The 16,004-nt window shown below is 31.4% G+C and overlaps 1 long non-coding RNA gene across 4 annotated transcripts; it reads right to left on the minus strand.

The window, feature by feature from the left end:
- Positions 1-2,039: 2,039 nt before the first annotated feature.
- LOC127149330 (uncharacterized) lies at positions 2,040-5,000 on the minus strand. Of its 4 annotated transcripts, XR_007820803.1 has the most exons (5): positions 4,867-5,000; positions 4,389-4,567; positions 3,552-3,616; positions 2,684-2,757; positions 2,040-2,145 (listed from the first exon to the last, which is right to left on the minus strand). It is a non-coding gene; the product is annotated as an uncharacterized LOC127149330 (long non-coding RNA). The 4 variants fall into 4 exon arrangements; XR_007820801.1 differs by lacking the exon at positions 4,867-5,000 and having other exon boundaries at positions 4,389-4,759; XR_007820804.1 differs by lacking the exon at positions 4,867-5,000 and having other exon boundaries at positions 2,684-2,878; positions 4,389-4,759.
- Between the last annotated feature and the right edge of the window lie 11,004 nt (positions 5,001-16,004).

Genomic DNA, 16,004 nt, shown 5'->3' on the forward strand with positions numbered 1-16,004 from the left:
TTGGCTTCGTAGAATGAACTAGGGATAGTAGTGCCAATTGAAAACACTGCTTTTAACAATTCTTATAACATCTCGAAAGGACTTGTTACTCCAACCATTGAGAACCTTGATATGCATCAACTTAACCAAAAAGTTCAAGGACAAAAATTCTGAACAACCAGGGTATAGCTCATTCAGTGCTTCATTCGATAACTTCTGAAATATGTTTGTTGTCTCTTGTTCTACACAAATATTAAACGACATCTCATTCTTCAAATCTTGCTTCGTTTCTTCTTCATGTTCAATCGAAGCTTGTAAATCAACATACCTAACATTTTATTTTCTTAGTGAAAAAGTTTACTGCTAGTTCCTTTATCAAAAGGGTTACTACTAGTTCCCTCATTAAATCTTTCTATACCTCTATGCAAGTTCACTGGCTCTCCATGATACACATAGTCTATATAAGAGAGGATATTTCAATTATTAAAAGACGTCGCTCCACACCTTTTAATGAGTCCTAAATTGAGTTCATACATCTCTTGCATGGATACTTTATTCGTCCATAATCATCGACGTGGGACTTTGCAACCTCTAAAAATTGGAACACTCCTTCCCTATACTCAAACGAGAATTTATTCCTAAGTTTCATTCAAACTTTGTCCATCGTTAAAGACCTAAAACATAAATAGATTTTATTAGTCTTATATTCCTCTTCTCAAATGCTCAAACTTACTCCATGAATAACCTACATCGCATAAGTATCCAATCTCCCAACTTTCACTAAAGCTAAGTTTAAACTCAAGAGGCTACTATAATTACAGAATAGCCAAAACAAAGTAATCACAAGTTACTTCAATCTATACAAGCTACCTAACATTTCCAACAAACTTTATAATCCATTATAGGCCCACTATAATCCATTTTAGCTCTCCTAGAGCAACAATTTCAACAAACAAAACATAATAACAAATTAAAACTAAAGGCTACCATAATTGCAGAAGATACATAATAAATTAATTAAAATGCTTCAACTAACACTTCCAACAAACAACTTTCTCAATCTATTATAGGTCCTAATCCATTATAGTCCCCTCCCAACAACTTCAACAATTAAAACAATTTCAACAATTTCAACAATTCCAATGTCAACAATTTGAAATATTTTAACAAATTCAACAATTTCAAACCTAAACCTCTAACAATTCCAATATACATTTAAACATATATTTCAACAATTTCAACCCTAAACCTCTAAACATTCAATATACATTTTAAACCTACATTTCTTTAATACATAAAAAAACAAAAAAAGACTAAAAAAAGACGCACAACAAAAACGTTGAGAGATCCCCATTATTCCTGAGGTAGGGTATAGTGCTCCAGCTTCTCGACGTTTGACTTACGACGTCGAGAACAGTAACCTCAACTCTCGACGTTGTATTCATGGCATCGGAGAAAAACAAACTAATTATTTAATTGTTTCCTTTTCCCTGACGCGATCAACGTATACGTCGATAATGGACACCTAATTCCCAACGTATATATGCATGGCGTCAGGAAAAAGGAAATAATTATTCCTTTCTCCCAACACCGTAAATGTCCACATCAGGCATAGCAAACCCATTCCCGACCTATCTACTACAGCAAAAGATTTACTTGACATTTTTACCTATCAAGTATTGGTTTACTTAATGCTTTTCAATGCGTCAAGTAATGTAGTGTCAAGAACAAGAGGGTTTTTTATAGTTTTTAATCGTCAAGTAAAATTATACTTGACTTTTTTATTTTTTCAAATGAAAAATTGTACAATTTGAAATATCCATATAATTTTATTGCACCTGTTTTGAAGTCCTTCGTAGAGCCTTTGAGATTTCACAAAGTTGCTAAACTAATCATATTAATTGAACAATTGAATCAACCAAAACTTTCCATCAATGAACTAATATTTCAATAAATTGCATATATCATTGAACCATACATATAATTAACATTACATACTTAATTACAATAGCTCAAACTTTTACCATATGGAAAAATTGTCAGCCTAACTCTATATATGTCTAATATGAAAATCTTAAAGTCCGTAAACTGTAAATATGAGAAAAAGGTAACATTTGGCCTATATGCTCTGAATTCTTTCGCAACATGCTCTTAATAAGTGTTTTCCTACGTGTAGAAAAGAATAAGGATTTCAACATTAGACCCCACATGAAATCATGAATTGAGTCGTCTCAATTCATGAAGTTAATTCTTCAAACATATTATCTCTTCGTTAACGAAAATATGTATGTTGGCTATAATGTGCAGCTGTGGTCATAAATGCAAAATAATAAATGAACCTTTTGGAAATCTAAAACAACAAACTCTATCGACTTGTTAATAAAAGTTGTTCACAATTTGGAAAATAAGGAAACTAAAGTGGGATTGATTAATGAAATAGGTTCCTCAAAAACTAAGGAACGCAAGCATAAAAAAACAAACTGGAAAAAGAAAGAAAGAAAGAAAGCTTGGCAATCAAATCTTTAATTTCAATGAGAACTCTTTTTGTGAGTTCGGCTACTTGTATACCTTTGTAAATAATATCATCCTTTTCAATGAAAGCTTGGTTTGCTTAACAAAATAAATAAATTCTAGGGAAATTTGACTTTTCACAACATCATATCGAAATGCAATAAACTTAATTAAACTATAATTTTAGACTTACAGGGATGGAGAATAGCAAGATGGCAAGGGACCAATGGATGAGCGATTAATTTTGCTAATGAGTCATGCCATATCCTGAAAATAGTTATCCAATGTTTATTAAGAAGATCAATGCCTTTAGTTTAAGCATTATATGCTCAAATGAGACTTTAAAGCCAGGCAAGTTTTGGAGGATGCATAAAAAGCCATGAAATCCCTGAAACAACAATTTAAATATAACTAGTCAAAATACATTAATTCTTACAAAGCTTTAAATGTTGAAAATTAAGTCAGTTGTGCAGATTAAAGGAACAAGACATGCCGATCAACCAAGTGCACAAAAAATTTATAAAACAAATACGAACAACCAAGTGCATAGAAAAATTAACAAAACAAAAAGATATGATTTTTTTTTCTATGATATGATTTTTTTTCTATAGTAGTGAATAGCAGAAAATATCCATTCTCGAATTGTTTCTGTCCAGACTCCATTTTTATAATATCTGGCTCATAGCCTAATACTTCAGACATAATGTATGTATATCTATCTACAGTACAAATTATGATATTTGTATCTTATGAAATAGATAGAGTTGTATATGCTCTTAAATATATATATATATATATATATATATATATATATATATATATATATATATATATAGAAGAAGAAAGAATAAGAAAAATGGCATAACATACGTCCTTCCTCTAAAAAGGAACTATAAATGGCCCAAAGCGGAGTGAGCCAACTGGTGCAAAGCACAAAAATAAACAACTAAAAAGAATCATATAAAATTCAGATCACATCTAATATTGATGATTACTTCAACTTTCATCTAAATGAAAGCATAATTTCAAAAAGAAAAAAACATCATTAGAATTGTACTTACAATCCATATTCCATTCAATATCCCCACAAGGACTTCATATGTCTGAGTGCATGCACCATTCTCATCTGCGGACGCAATAACATGAGTCACATCTAGCTTCCATAATTTAGACATTGGTACCCGATAGTTTCGCAAACTTAACCAAAATATTATGAGAGAATAGAAGATTCATTAGATTATTGAGATGTAGTCAAGATACATTGTTATGAAATGGACTATATGAAATCAATCACTTGACATTAATTATGGCATTTGTTTACCCCATATGATGGAGATGCCCAATTACTCAAATCCTTATGGTTCATGGAAGAAAAAACATTAAACATATTAAAATTATTGTCACGAAGCAATTCTCTGTTCAATGCAACACTTCCAAAAAAAAATATCCATCGTAAAATATAAAATGAGTATTGCATTGGCATGTTTCGTATTTACTCCATGAGATTTAGAGTAAATTATCCATTTTTTTGCTTCAGATTTATGTTTGCATCTCATGTATCAAATAGGACAAAAGAATATGACCCATACATTTTAAGAACCGGTAGCACTATTAAAGCACAATGAAGCTTGGCCGATATTAAGTAATTAATTTAGATATTACAATCAATCAAGATTTTGAAGTGCCAACCCAAATTAAATAAATACAAGTTGAACATGTTATGAAATTGTGTGCTGATAATTTAAGGATTGGAAACCTACATCAACATAAATCACAATGCATAAAAAGAAATTTTAAAAAAATCGTCAAACCCCATACACATAAAAACTCAAAAAGGAATTTTAACAAATATCTTTGAGGCAAGATTTTACGAATATCATTGATATCGATAAACTTACGATTTGGCAGCTTGCAGCGGAGTCACATTGTGGTGGACCTTGGGGCAGAGACACGGGCGGCAGATCTCGAACTTGCGGAGTCACGTTTGGCCGGTGCCGAGTCACAAGCAGTGAAGCTTGGGACGAAGTCACAAACTTGAGACGATGGAGGGATCTGAAGCTACCAACGTAAAAACCACCTTCCAGTTCAAAATTTTCAAACATCTCAAGTGCATCTCGATATTTTTTACACAAAACCAAAATAAATTACGACGGAGTTTTCTTCCCTTAGAAAGCAGACCCAGCAAACCCTCAAACTTATGAATCCTCATTTGAGAGGAATAGGAAAATAGAAAGGGAAAAGGACAAGAAAACGGAAAAAAAAAAAAAAAAAAAAAAAAAAAAAAGATGAAGAGAAACCCAGAAAGGAAGAAATGGGAAAATCAAAATCAGGGGTAAGTAAAGAGAGATTAAAGATGAAAGAAGAAAGATTACATACCACCATGGGTGAGGTTTGAGAGGAAAGAAAAGAAGAATATTGTTATTGCTCTCCATACAATTATTTGTCAGAGCTATTTGTCCGTAGGGCGATGGAGAAATTTAGGAAAATCCCGTGCTTGGGAAGGAAATTTGGGTATACGAAGGGGAGAAATGAATGGAAAATTTGGGAATTGTTATGAAATAAAGAATAATGAAACAAAACAAAGAGAAGAATAGAGAAGAGAAGGAGAAGAGAAGACAATTGAACTCAATTGTGGTGTGTCTTACAATGGCACCACACTCCTCTATTTATAGGACATCTTATGGTATAAGTTACGTTATGGAATTCAATGGGATGGATGTTACAATATGGAATTGAATGTGAGAGTTATATGAAAATTGTAACCTATGTAGGTTATGGATAAATGTAGATATCCATAACCTAGACCCTAACCTATGTAGGTTATGGATATCTACATTTATAATATATTATTATATTTACAATACTCCCCCTTAGATATCCATATTAAATAAAAATAAATACCTCGTTAAAACCTTACTAGGAAAAAAACCCGATGGAAAAAAAATCCTAGTGAAGGAAAAAGAGTACATCATTTTTATACATTAATAACTACCTCATAAAAACCTTGCTAGGAAAATTCAATGAGAAAAATTATAGTCAAAGGAAAAAAATGCAGTACTCCTATTTCTTAAGGAAATATTTCTACTCCCCCTTATGGATACATCACTTAAGTTCTTTGAGTCGTCGCATTCCAATGTTGTGCACTAGCTTTTCAAATGTTGATGCGGGTAATGCTTTTGTGAATAAGTCCGCCAAGTTGTCTTTTGAAGAAATTTGTTGAACACTGATGTCACCATTTTCTTCAAGGTCATACGTATAGAAGAGTTTTGGTGAGATATGCTTTGTTCTATCTCCTTTTATATACTCTCCTTTGATTTGTGCTATACATGCGGTATTTTCTTCAAATAATATTGTTGGTAAATTTTTACTAAAAGACAAACCACATGTTTCTCAAATATGATGAGTCATTAACCTCAACCATACACATTCTCTACTAGCTTCATGAATTGCTAGAATTTCTGCATGATTCGATGAAGTGGCCGTCATGGTTTGCTTTACAGATACCAAGATATAGTAGTTCCTCCACATGTAAACAGATAACCTGTTTGAGATCTTGCTTTGTGTGGATCAGATAAATATCCAGCATCTGCATAACCAACTAGATCAAAGTTTGATTTATTTGAATAAAACAAACTCATATCAATTGTCCCTCAAAGATAACGAAGTACATGCTTAACTCCATTCCGATGTCTTTTTGTTGGAGAAGAACTATATCTTGCCAACAAATTTACTGAAAATGCTATATCGGTCTTGTGTTATTAGCAAGATACATTAGTGTATCTATTGCACTAAGGAACGGTACTTCAAGACCAAGTAACTCTTCATTATCTTCTCGAGGTCGAAAGATATTCTTTTTTACATCTAGTGATCGAACCACCATTGGAATGTTCAATGGGTGTGCTTTGTCCATGTAGAATCTTTTTAAAAGTTTTTCTGTATATGTCGATTGATGAATAAAAATTTCATCGGCTAAATGCTCGATTTGTAAGCCAAGACAAAATTTTGTCTTACCAAGATCTTTCATTTCAAATTCGTTTTTGAGATATTCTATTGTCTTTGAAAGCTCTTCAGGAGTTTCAATTATATTTAAATCATCAACATATACAGTTATAATCGCAAATCCTGACTGTGATTTCTTAATAAAAAACACATTGACAAATTGGATTATTTTGATAACCTTCTTTCAATAAATATTCACTTAAGCGATTGTACCACATTCGTCCTGATTGTTTCAATCCATATAAAGATCTTTGTAATTTGATTGAATATAATTCTCTACAGTTTAAATTATATGATTCAGGTATCTTAAATCCTTCAGGGATTTTCATATAGATTTCATTTTCCAAAGATCCATACAAGTATGTTGTAACTACATCCATAAGATGCATATCAAGATTTTTACATACAATCAGACTAATTAAATATCTTAATGTAATAGCATCCACCATAGGAGAATATGTTTCCTCACAATCAATGCCTGGTCTTTGAGAAAATCCTTGTGCAACAAGTCGTGCTTTATATCTAGTGACCTCATTATTTTCAAATACCCGTTTAAATCCCACAGGTTTTACACCTTTAGGTGTATAAACTACAGGTCCAAAAACTTCACGTTTCGTGAGTGAGTTTAGTTCTGCTTGGATGACTTCTTTCCACTTGGGTCAATCCTTTCTATTACGACATTCGTCAACAGATTTAGGTTCATAATCCTCATTTTCATGAATGATATTATGTGAAACATTATACGCAAAAATGTTATCCACAACTACACTAATTCTATTCCACCTTTTCCTGTCATGGTATAATCTATCGAGATCTCATTGTTATCTTCATATACTTGAGTCTCTTCCATATTTTTACCACTAGTCGTGTCCATGACTTTTTCTTGAATGTTTCTATTGTCAATTAAGTCATTTCGACTACTGGTCACTTTTCTTTTTCGGGCATTTTTATCCTTTGAACCCATCGATCTACCACGCTTTTGGCACAACGCTGATTAATTGTATCAACTTGTTGAGTTGGGATTTCAATTCTAGATGGAGCATTTGCATCTGGAATATATGACTTGGTCACTTTCTTAGTATCTGGAAATGTATCTGGCATTTGGTTTGCTACACTTTGTAAATGAATTATCTTTTGAACTTCTAGTTCACATTGCTTTGTACGAGGATCTAAATGAGACAATAACGATACATTCCAGTCAATTTCATTTTCCAACTTCTTAATTCCTCCCCCTACTATTGGAAAATTTGTCACATTAAAATGACAATCAGCGAATCGTGTAGTAAATACATCCCCCGTCAAGGGTTCAAGATATCTAATAATTGATAGGGATTTAAATCCGACATATATTTCTAACCTTCTTTGAGGTCCCATTTTAGTACGTTGTGGTGGGAAAATTAGAACATATATTGCACAACCAAAAATTCGCAAATGAGAAATATTTGTTTCTTGGCCATAAGCTAATTGTGTTGGGGAATACTTATAATAAGATGTCGGTCTTATGCGTATAAGTGGCGCTGCATGCAGAATAGCATGACCCCATATAGATAATGGAAGTTTTTCTCTCATAAGTAATGGTCTGGCAATCAATTATAAATGCTTGATAAATGATTCTACCAAACCATTTTGTGTATGAACATGAGCTACAGGATGTTCAATATTTATCCCAGTTGACATGCAATAACTATTAAATGCTTGGGATGTAAATTCACCAGCATTATCAAGTCGAAAGTTTTTTATTATATAATCCGAAAATTGTGCTCTTAATTTGATTATTTGAGCAAGTAATCGTGCAAATGCAAGGTTTCGACTTGATAATAAACACACATGTGACCATCTACTTGATGCGTCAATTAAAACCATGAAATATCTAAATGGTCCACTTGGTGGATTGATTGGTCCACATATGTCACCATGAATTCATTCTAAAAATGTAGGTGACTCAACTCCCACTTTGGCTAGTGATGGCCTAATAATTAATTTTCCTTGAGAACAAGCAATACATGATAATTCATTGGATTGAAGAATCTTCTGGTTCTTTAGTGGATGTCCGTGAGAATTTCCAATAATTCTTCTCATCATTATTGACCCGGGATGACCAAATCGATCATGTCAAACAGTAAACATATTTAAATTCATGAACTTCGGGTTCATGGTGGCATATGTTTCAATTCCTCGTATATGAGTATAATATAATCCAGAAGAAAATGTAGACAATGTTTCCAATATACGCTTCTCATGTGAAACAATAAATGTAATATAAAGATATTCTATATTATTTTTATTGTTAGTTTCAACATGATAACTATTTTGACGTATATCTTTGAAACTCAATGAGTTTCTTTGAAACTCAATGAGTTTCTTTGAAACTCAATAAGTTTTTTTTTTACTTACTAGAGAACAAAGCATTACTAATTGTGAATTTTGTTCCTCTAGGCAAAATAAGGTTTGCTCTACTAAAACCTTCAATCAAGTTTGTAGAACCTGATATTGTATTGACATTTGCTTCAAGCATTGTTTGCTACTCCTTCATTAACATCATTTTTCTCTTCGGGAGACTCAAAGAAGTCCGCCACATCCAAATGAGTCATGTTGGAAGGGTCAAATACATCATCTTGATAGGCAAAGTTTACTTCCACATTCTTCCCTTTTTCCTCCAATGAGGCTTGATAGAGGTCGACTAAGTGCTTGGATGTACGACAAGTACGAGTCCAATGACCTTTCATACCACAACGGAAGCATTGATTTTCACCATTTTTAATTTTCTTATTTTGTGGAGTCTTCCTTCTATGATCATCATTTGTGGTTTTCTTGAAATCTAAATTATTATTACCACGTAAAGTATAATTACTTCTTCTTCTACCACTGTCACGACCTCGACCACAATTACGACCACGACCTCGACCTCGATCATTAATATTATTTAAAAATACAACATTCTCTTCAGGGAATGGTGTTGCTTCAGTTGGTCGAGATTCATGGTATTTCATTAATAACTCATTGTTTTGTTCAGCCACAAGAAGACATGATATGAGTTCAGAATACTTTTTAAAACCTCTTTCTTGATAATGCTGCTGCAGGAGCATATTCGACATGAAATGTTGAAAAGATTTTCTCTAACATATCTTCATCAGTAACTTTTTCTCCGCATAACAATAATTTTGAACAAATTTTAAATAATGCGGAATTATAATCACTTACTGATTTAAAATCTTGCAACCTTAAGTGCATCCAATCATATCGAGCTTTAGGAAGAATAACATTTTTTTTATGATCATACCTTTCTTTTAAACTTTGTCATAGTTTATAGGGATCTTTTAATCACTTACTGATTTAAAATCTTGCAACCTTAAGTGCATCCAATCATATCGAGCTTTAGGAAGAATAACATTTTTTTATGATCATACCTTTCTTTTAAACTTTGTCATAGTTTATAGGGATCTTTTATCGTAAGATATTCAATCTTTAGTCCCTCATGAAGATGATGTCGAAGAAAAATCATGGCTTTCGCCTTTTCTTGACTTGAAGTCGTGTTTCCTTCTTTAATCATTTCTCCAAGATTCATGGCATCCAAATGAATTTCAGTATCAAGCACCCATGATAAATAATTATCACCATTGATATCAAGAGCTAGAAATTCTAATTTGGTAAGACTTGACATGGTAAAACTATAACAAAGAACAAATAAACTAACTTATATTAGAAATTTAATAAACATGTCAAACATGCATTCTAAGACAACTTAGATAAATATCATATTATGCACATGATACAAAAATCAATAGAACTCATATATAATAATTCAAAACATGCATGTTAATGTACAATAATTAAAATTACAAATAAAAATTACATATCATATTATGGAAAATTAACAACAATACACACCAAAAATGTTAATTTTACAACATACTTAAGTAAATTGATAAAAGCATTTAGATCATAAAAACAATTACAAAACTTATACTAATAGAAAGTAAACAACTAAATTATAAACACAAATGATAAAAAACCCATAAACTGTACATATATCTTAAAATAGTTGATATAAGAACCAAACATATAAATCATAAAGAAATTAAAGATGAACTAAATCATAATCTTATCATGAACTAAAAATATTTTTTAACAAACAATAACTATGTAAACGTAATATGTAAAATTACAACATGCAATAGGTATAAAATATTACATTCTTAAACATTTAAACTATGCATGATGTATACATGGATTGTTTCATGCAATATTCACAAATACCATAAAAACAAACTAAAATTATAACCTACCTTTTGCAAATAATAAAATTGTAGAGTGTCGTGTTGATAACGTGTTATGAAATAAAGAATAATGAAACAAAACAAAGAGAAGAATAGAGAAGAGAAGGAGAAGAGAAGACAATTGAACTCAATTGTGGTGTGTCTTACAATGGCATCACACTCCTCTATTTATATGACATCTTATGGTATAAGTTACATTATGGAATTCAATGGGATGGATGTTACAATATGGAATTGAATGTAAGAGTTATATGAAAATTGTAACCTATGTAGGTTATAGATATCTACATTTATAATATATCATTATATTTACAATAGGAATAACCTTTTTTTAGAGAAAAATGGAAAATTTTATTTAAGAAAAGGTAATAATTGACCTTTAAAACATGTCCAAGTACTTGCGCAAACTTGTCAAATATTGAAAATTTTGAAAAATTATGCGTTTTTCTTTTTTTTTTTTTCATTTTTGTTTTTGTTTGTTTTTTTTTTTTTTTTTTTTTTTTGTTTTTGTTTTTGTTATTCTTAATGTTTTTTTCATTTTACTTGACAGTTTTTATTAAAAACATCAAGTATTTCAAAACTGTAAGCGTCAATTAAACTCATTTTTGTAGTAGTATGAATGCATGGTGTCGAGGAAAAGGAAATCATTATTTAATTATTTCCTTTTCCACAACGTTTATGTGTATGGCATCAGAGATGGTCTGGCATTTCCTGACATCAGATGTCCAACATGGGGAAATATTCACTCTTTGTCGACACCCCCTTACGGCGTCGGCATGTGATGTTTCCCGACGTCACTTACCCCGACGGAATTTTGTGCGTTCTTGTAGTGTCGGCCTAACAAGCAAATAAAACTAAGAATTAGAACCCTCGAACATTCTCATCTTTTTATGTAATTTCAAATTACGTACTTTTTATGACATATTAAAGATCAAGTACTAAACATATCGCTATTGAATTCCAATCGTAAGGAGTAAAATCACATTCCATACTTTTTTTAAATACTCATAACTTTCTCAATAATTGATCAACATTTATGTACTTTATACCAAACTCTTTATTTTGGAATCTTCTACAACTTACTTGAAGGAATGAAAATGAGATTCTCAGTGAGTTTATCTAGAAAGCCCTCGAAACACAGCTACTCTAATTTCATGTTTTTTGCTACACTCTACTTTGTTTCCTGAAATTAAACCTACATTCAGTAATAATTGGCTCACGAGTTCTTCATAAAAGTTATAGGAAATTGAATAAACTTTACAAAAATATCAAAGACTCTTCGGATCACAACCTCATTCTAGGATGGTAAAACAACCAGAGACTCTTCTGATCTACGTGAAAATTCTACGCTCTGTCTTTCTCTTAAAATTTCATTAACTTAACATCAAAATTTCTCAAGCTTTCTTCAAAAAAAAAATTGTTAAAAAATGAGTAAACTTTCAAAAAAGTCAAGTCTCACCTTTTAGTTCTTCTTGTGTAGCACAAACTAAATTAGAAACCAAAGATCTATATATTGAATCAAGATTCTACAATGGTTGCATTTGCATGAGTTTTTCTGCTCTTCTTTGACTTGAAAACCCCTAATCTTTTTCTTGCTTGCACTCTATCACACCCCTCGTGTATCATCTACTCATGACCCAAGAGACAACATGAGGTCAATCGATAACATCTCTTACCTCGATGATACCTGTCGATCCTACTCGTTTAATCTTTTAAAAAAACTAGCAAAAACATAAACCTCATTCTAATCTTAATGATATTCAAGTGCAGGCCAACTCATTACAATATTAAACTATACATAATTTTACTTATAGAGATTTTGACTATCTAGATTTCTATACAATTCTCTATACAACCTCCACCAATCTCAGTATTGCTTATCTATAATAATTTGTAATTTCTTCTTAAGAAACTGGTTGGCATGGCAGCAATACGCTCAACTTAGGGCAACATGACCCTTACCTAGAAAGTGACAACATTTTGAAAGAATGAGCTTAAAATGTCAAGTGAGTGATATTTTCAAAACATCGTTTCCAAATAGTTATGCTCAATAATTTTAGCATAGAAATCTTTATAAACATAGTGCAGTAAATTTATAGAAGCTTTTCATAAGATCCTTCAAACATCAATAACATTTAATCATATTATACCGTCTTCTACTATACACTCGTATCATAGGTCAGATATTACTGAACCATTTCTCATAGGCAACAAAATCTTCACTGATGTAATTGCAATAGGCCCCCTTCACATAAGTAATTGGATTGGGAAGCAAATTTGCACATTCAGAGGTAATTGTATAGTACAAACATTATTCCATGAAAACATTTAAATAAGCTCGTACCTTAACTTGGAGACCATAAACATTTGAGAAAGCCTCTAAATGCAATTAAACATGTAAATTTCTTTAGAAATCATTTAAAGTAAAGTACTCACAAGCTAATGCTGTTAAACAGCACCCCAAAAAACTTTTAAAACTCCTCTGAAGCTTAAATCCAACACTAAAACACAATGGCCATCAGCCACTTTGAGTCAAAAGCTAATGAGTATTCTAAAATATCCTAAGAAAATGCCCAAACATTAAAGGGTGTAACCAAATCTTTTTAGAAAAATACATCAAGCTTACTCCAAACGTTACCAATCTCCTAGACATAGGCCAACGAAGGACCTCCAAGCAGTCATAGCATGACTAATGTACATCGAATCTGTGGTGAAATTAAACAACGGAACCAACAATCTAACTGTTGCAATTATTTGTTAGTAAAATAGAATACTATAATCTTGAATCCAATAAACTAAGGTCCCGAAGCTATCTTGTAGACTTGAACTTTATGTTGAGATATAAATGTGGATCAAGTTCAAATTCATAGCCTAAACGGTTTCTATGGTATATGAATAAGGTTGGGTGCCTTATTCTGGTAGCACTATGAATGCGACCTGCAAGCCTGCTTTGTAGTTAGTACAAACAATGTGATCTTGAATCGTTCATGTAGAGACATAAAAGTGGGGATATTCTATGTAAAGAGTTTGCATAAAACTGGACATTTAGTAGTCATTTTTACATTATAACACAATTGACGTTTTAAAACTGACTATTTCTTTTAATTTGATGACCTGAATAACTTAACCTTAATCTTGATTTAACTATGAACTCCTCTTCACAAGGGATTATCCTTAAATCTGCATAAGTGAGGATAGCTCATTAGTGTTGGCCCAATATGCCTCTCATTTCACATATGGGTAAGACTGGGTAGATAGTTAATTGGGGACATAGGGTGAAAGATGGAGTTCACTCCTGACCTCTTTAGAGTCAGTAGATAAGTTGTACCCTTATGCACTGAATTCAGGTTTTGAACAAGAGCCTCACCCTCTCATTGGCTCGAAAGGGATTTAATTTACAAGTTGAACCTTAAACAAGTTGTTCATTAGAGGATTAGTGGTACTTAAGGAACAAGAAGTAATCTCAAGGATAAAATGGTAAATTGACCTAGTTGAGATTATGAATAGCCTATGAAGGGTTAAATTACTATTCATGGTTATATCAAGTGGACATAAATATATCTATAGTGAGAGGAGTGCAACTACGGAATTTTAGTGGAATGACCCGTTAGTTAATGAATGTCAATTAGTTTGGTATAAAAGAATTTAGTCAGATAATCTTGAATTGTTGGTGATCATGATCTATAAGTCCACTAGGTCCCTCTACTAGCTCATTATGGTAATAAAATTTAGAACAATGTGATAAAAAAACTCGAAGAGTTCGAATTAATTTTTATTAATATAATTAACGAATTTTTTGAGAATCGGGTGATATATAAATAAGATTTAAATATTGAAAAACTCAAATAAATATTCGAATTAATTCAATTGGATTAATCGGTATTTGATTTAATATTATTATTTTATTTATATTAATTATTATTAAATAATAAAATAATTAAAAAATGGATATTTAGAAAATCAATTTTGAAAAATCAAATTGAAATTCAAATATTTGAATTTCATGAAGAGGTGAGATTTTTTCCTCCCCTTTCACCTTTTGATTAAGTGTCACAATTAATTTTTGATCACCTTAATTTCCTTATAAATACTGAAAGATGTTCCTTAATTGTAGTAACAATTTTGGAATTTGATGAGAATTTTGAAATTTGTGGAAAATTTGCATATTCACGTTTACTCTCAAAAACTCATAAAATCAATCACTAATCTAATCCCACAATTACGTTGGACTCTCGTGATCGTCTACCGTTTGAAATCAATGAAAATAATCCAAAACCAAAAGGAAAATTTCAAAATTCTAAGTAATTATTGTTGAATTCTATTTTTTTTTCTAAATTTTAATTTCATGTTAAATTAGATGAAATTGGAGTGGTTCATTTCATTCTCTTCCAATGCCATGGTCATTTATCCTCCACTAACCAGTGTAAGAAGTGGTGGGCGACGTGTGGACGACGATTGTAGACTTGGTAGAGAGAGAGTTCGTTGAGATTTTTATGGTAGAGTGGTTCGTAAAGGAATATTGAAGAGAGAAGGGAAAGTAAGAGGGAGATGGATTTTTTTGGATAACGAAGATGAAAGAAAAGAGAAATTAAGAGAGAGATGAAAGAAAATATTTTTAATATATTAAAATTAAATGATCGAAAAAGATATTGAAAAAAGAGGGAAAGTTTTGAAGGCGCTTTTGCAAATTTAGCAAAATTAGTTTGATAAATTAGTTTCATAGCACGCCATTTTTAAATTTACAAAAATGACAAAATTCAAACCCAACCCGTATTTGAAAAATAAAAAATTACAAATCTACCCATTAGAATTATCAACATTTTCACTCATCACTCGATGTGTGATTAATACACTCGATGTGTTGCGATGTGTTGTTAATACACTTGTTATGCTTTGCAAATATACAAGATGAATTTAACAATAATTGATACACATCATTGGTTTTATATACCTTGATATGTTGTTGATACATTTGTTAAACTTTGAAAATACACTTAATTAATTAACGACACTTGATGCACTAAGCATGATACATTACATTATCGATACACTCGATTAGGTTTAATGCACTTAATAAGTTTGATACACTTAATACACTATTGATAAATATTTTATACTTTCATCGATACAATCGACAGATTTAATACACTTGATGCAGTTCATATGTTTAATGTCATTGATGTACTGTTGGTATATTTTCTATATCTACCGATACGCTCGATTGATTAAAACACACTT

Source organism: Cucumis melo, chromosome 5, assembly GCF_025177605.1.
Source record: "Cucumis melo cultivar AY chromosome 5, USDA_Cmelo_AY_1.0, whole genome shotgun sequence".
In the NCBI taxonomy this organism is placed as follows: Eukaryota; Viridiplantae; Streptophyta; class Magnoliopsida; order Cucurbitales; family Cucurbitaceae; genus Cucumis; species Cucumis melo.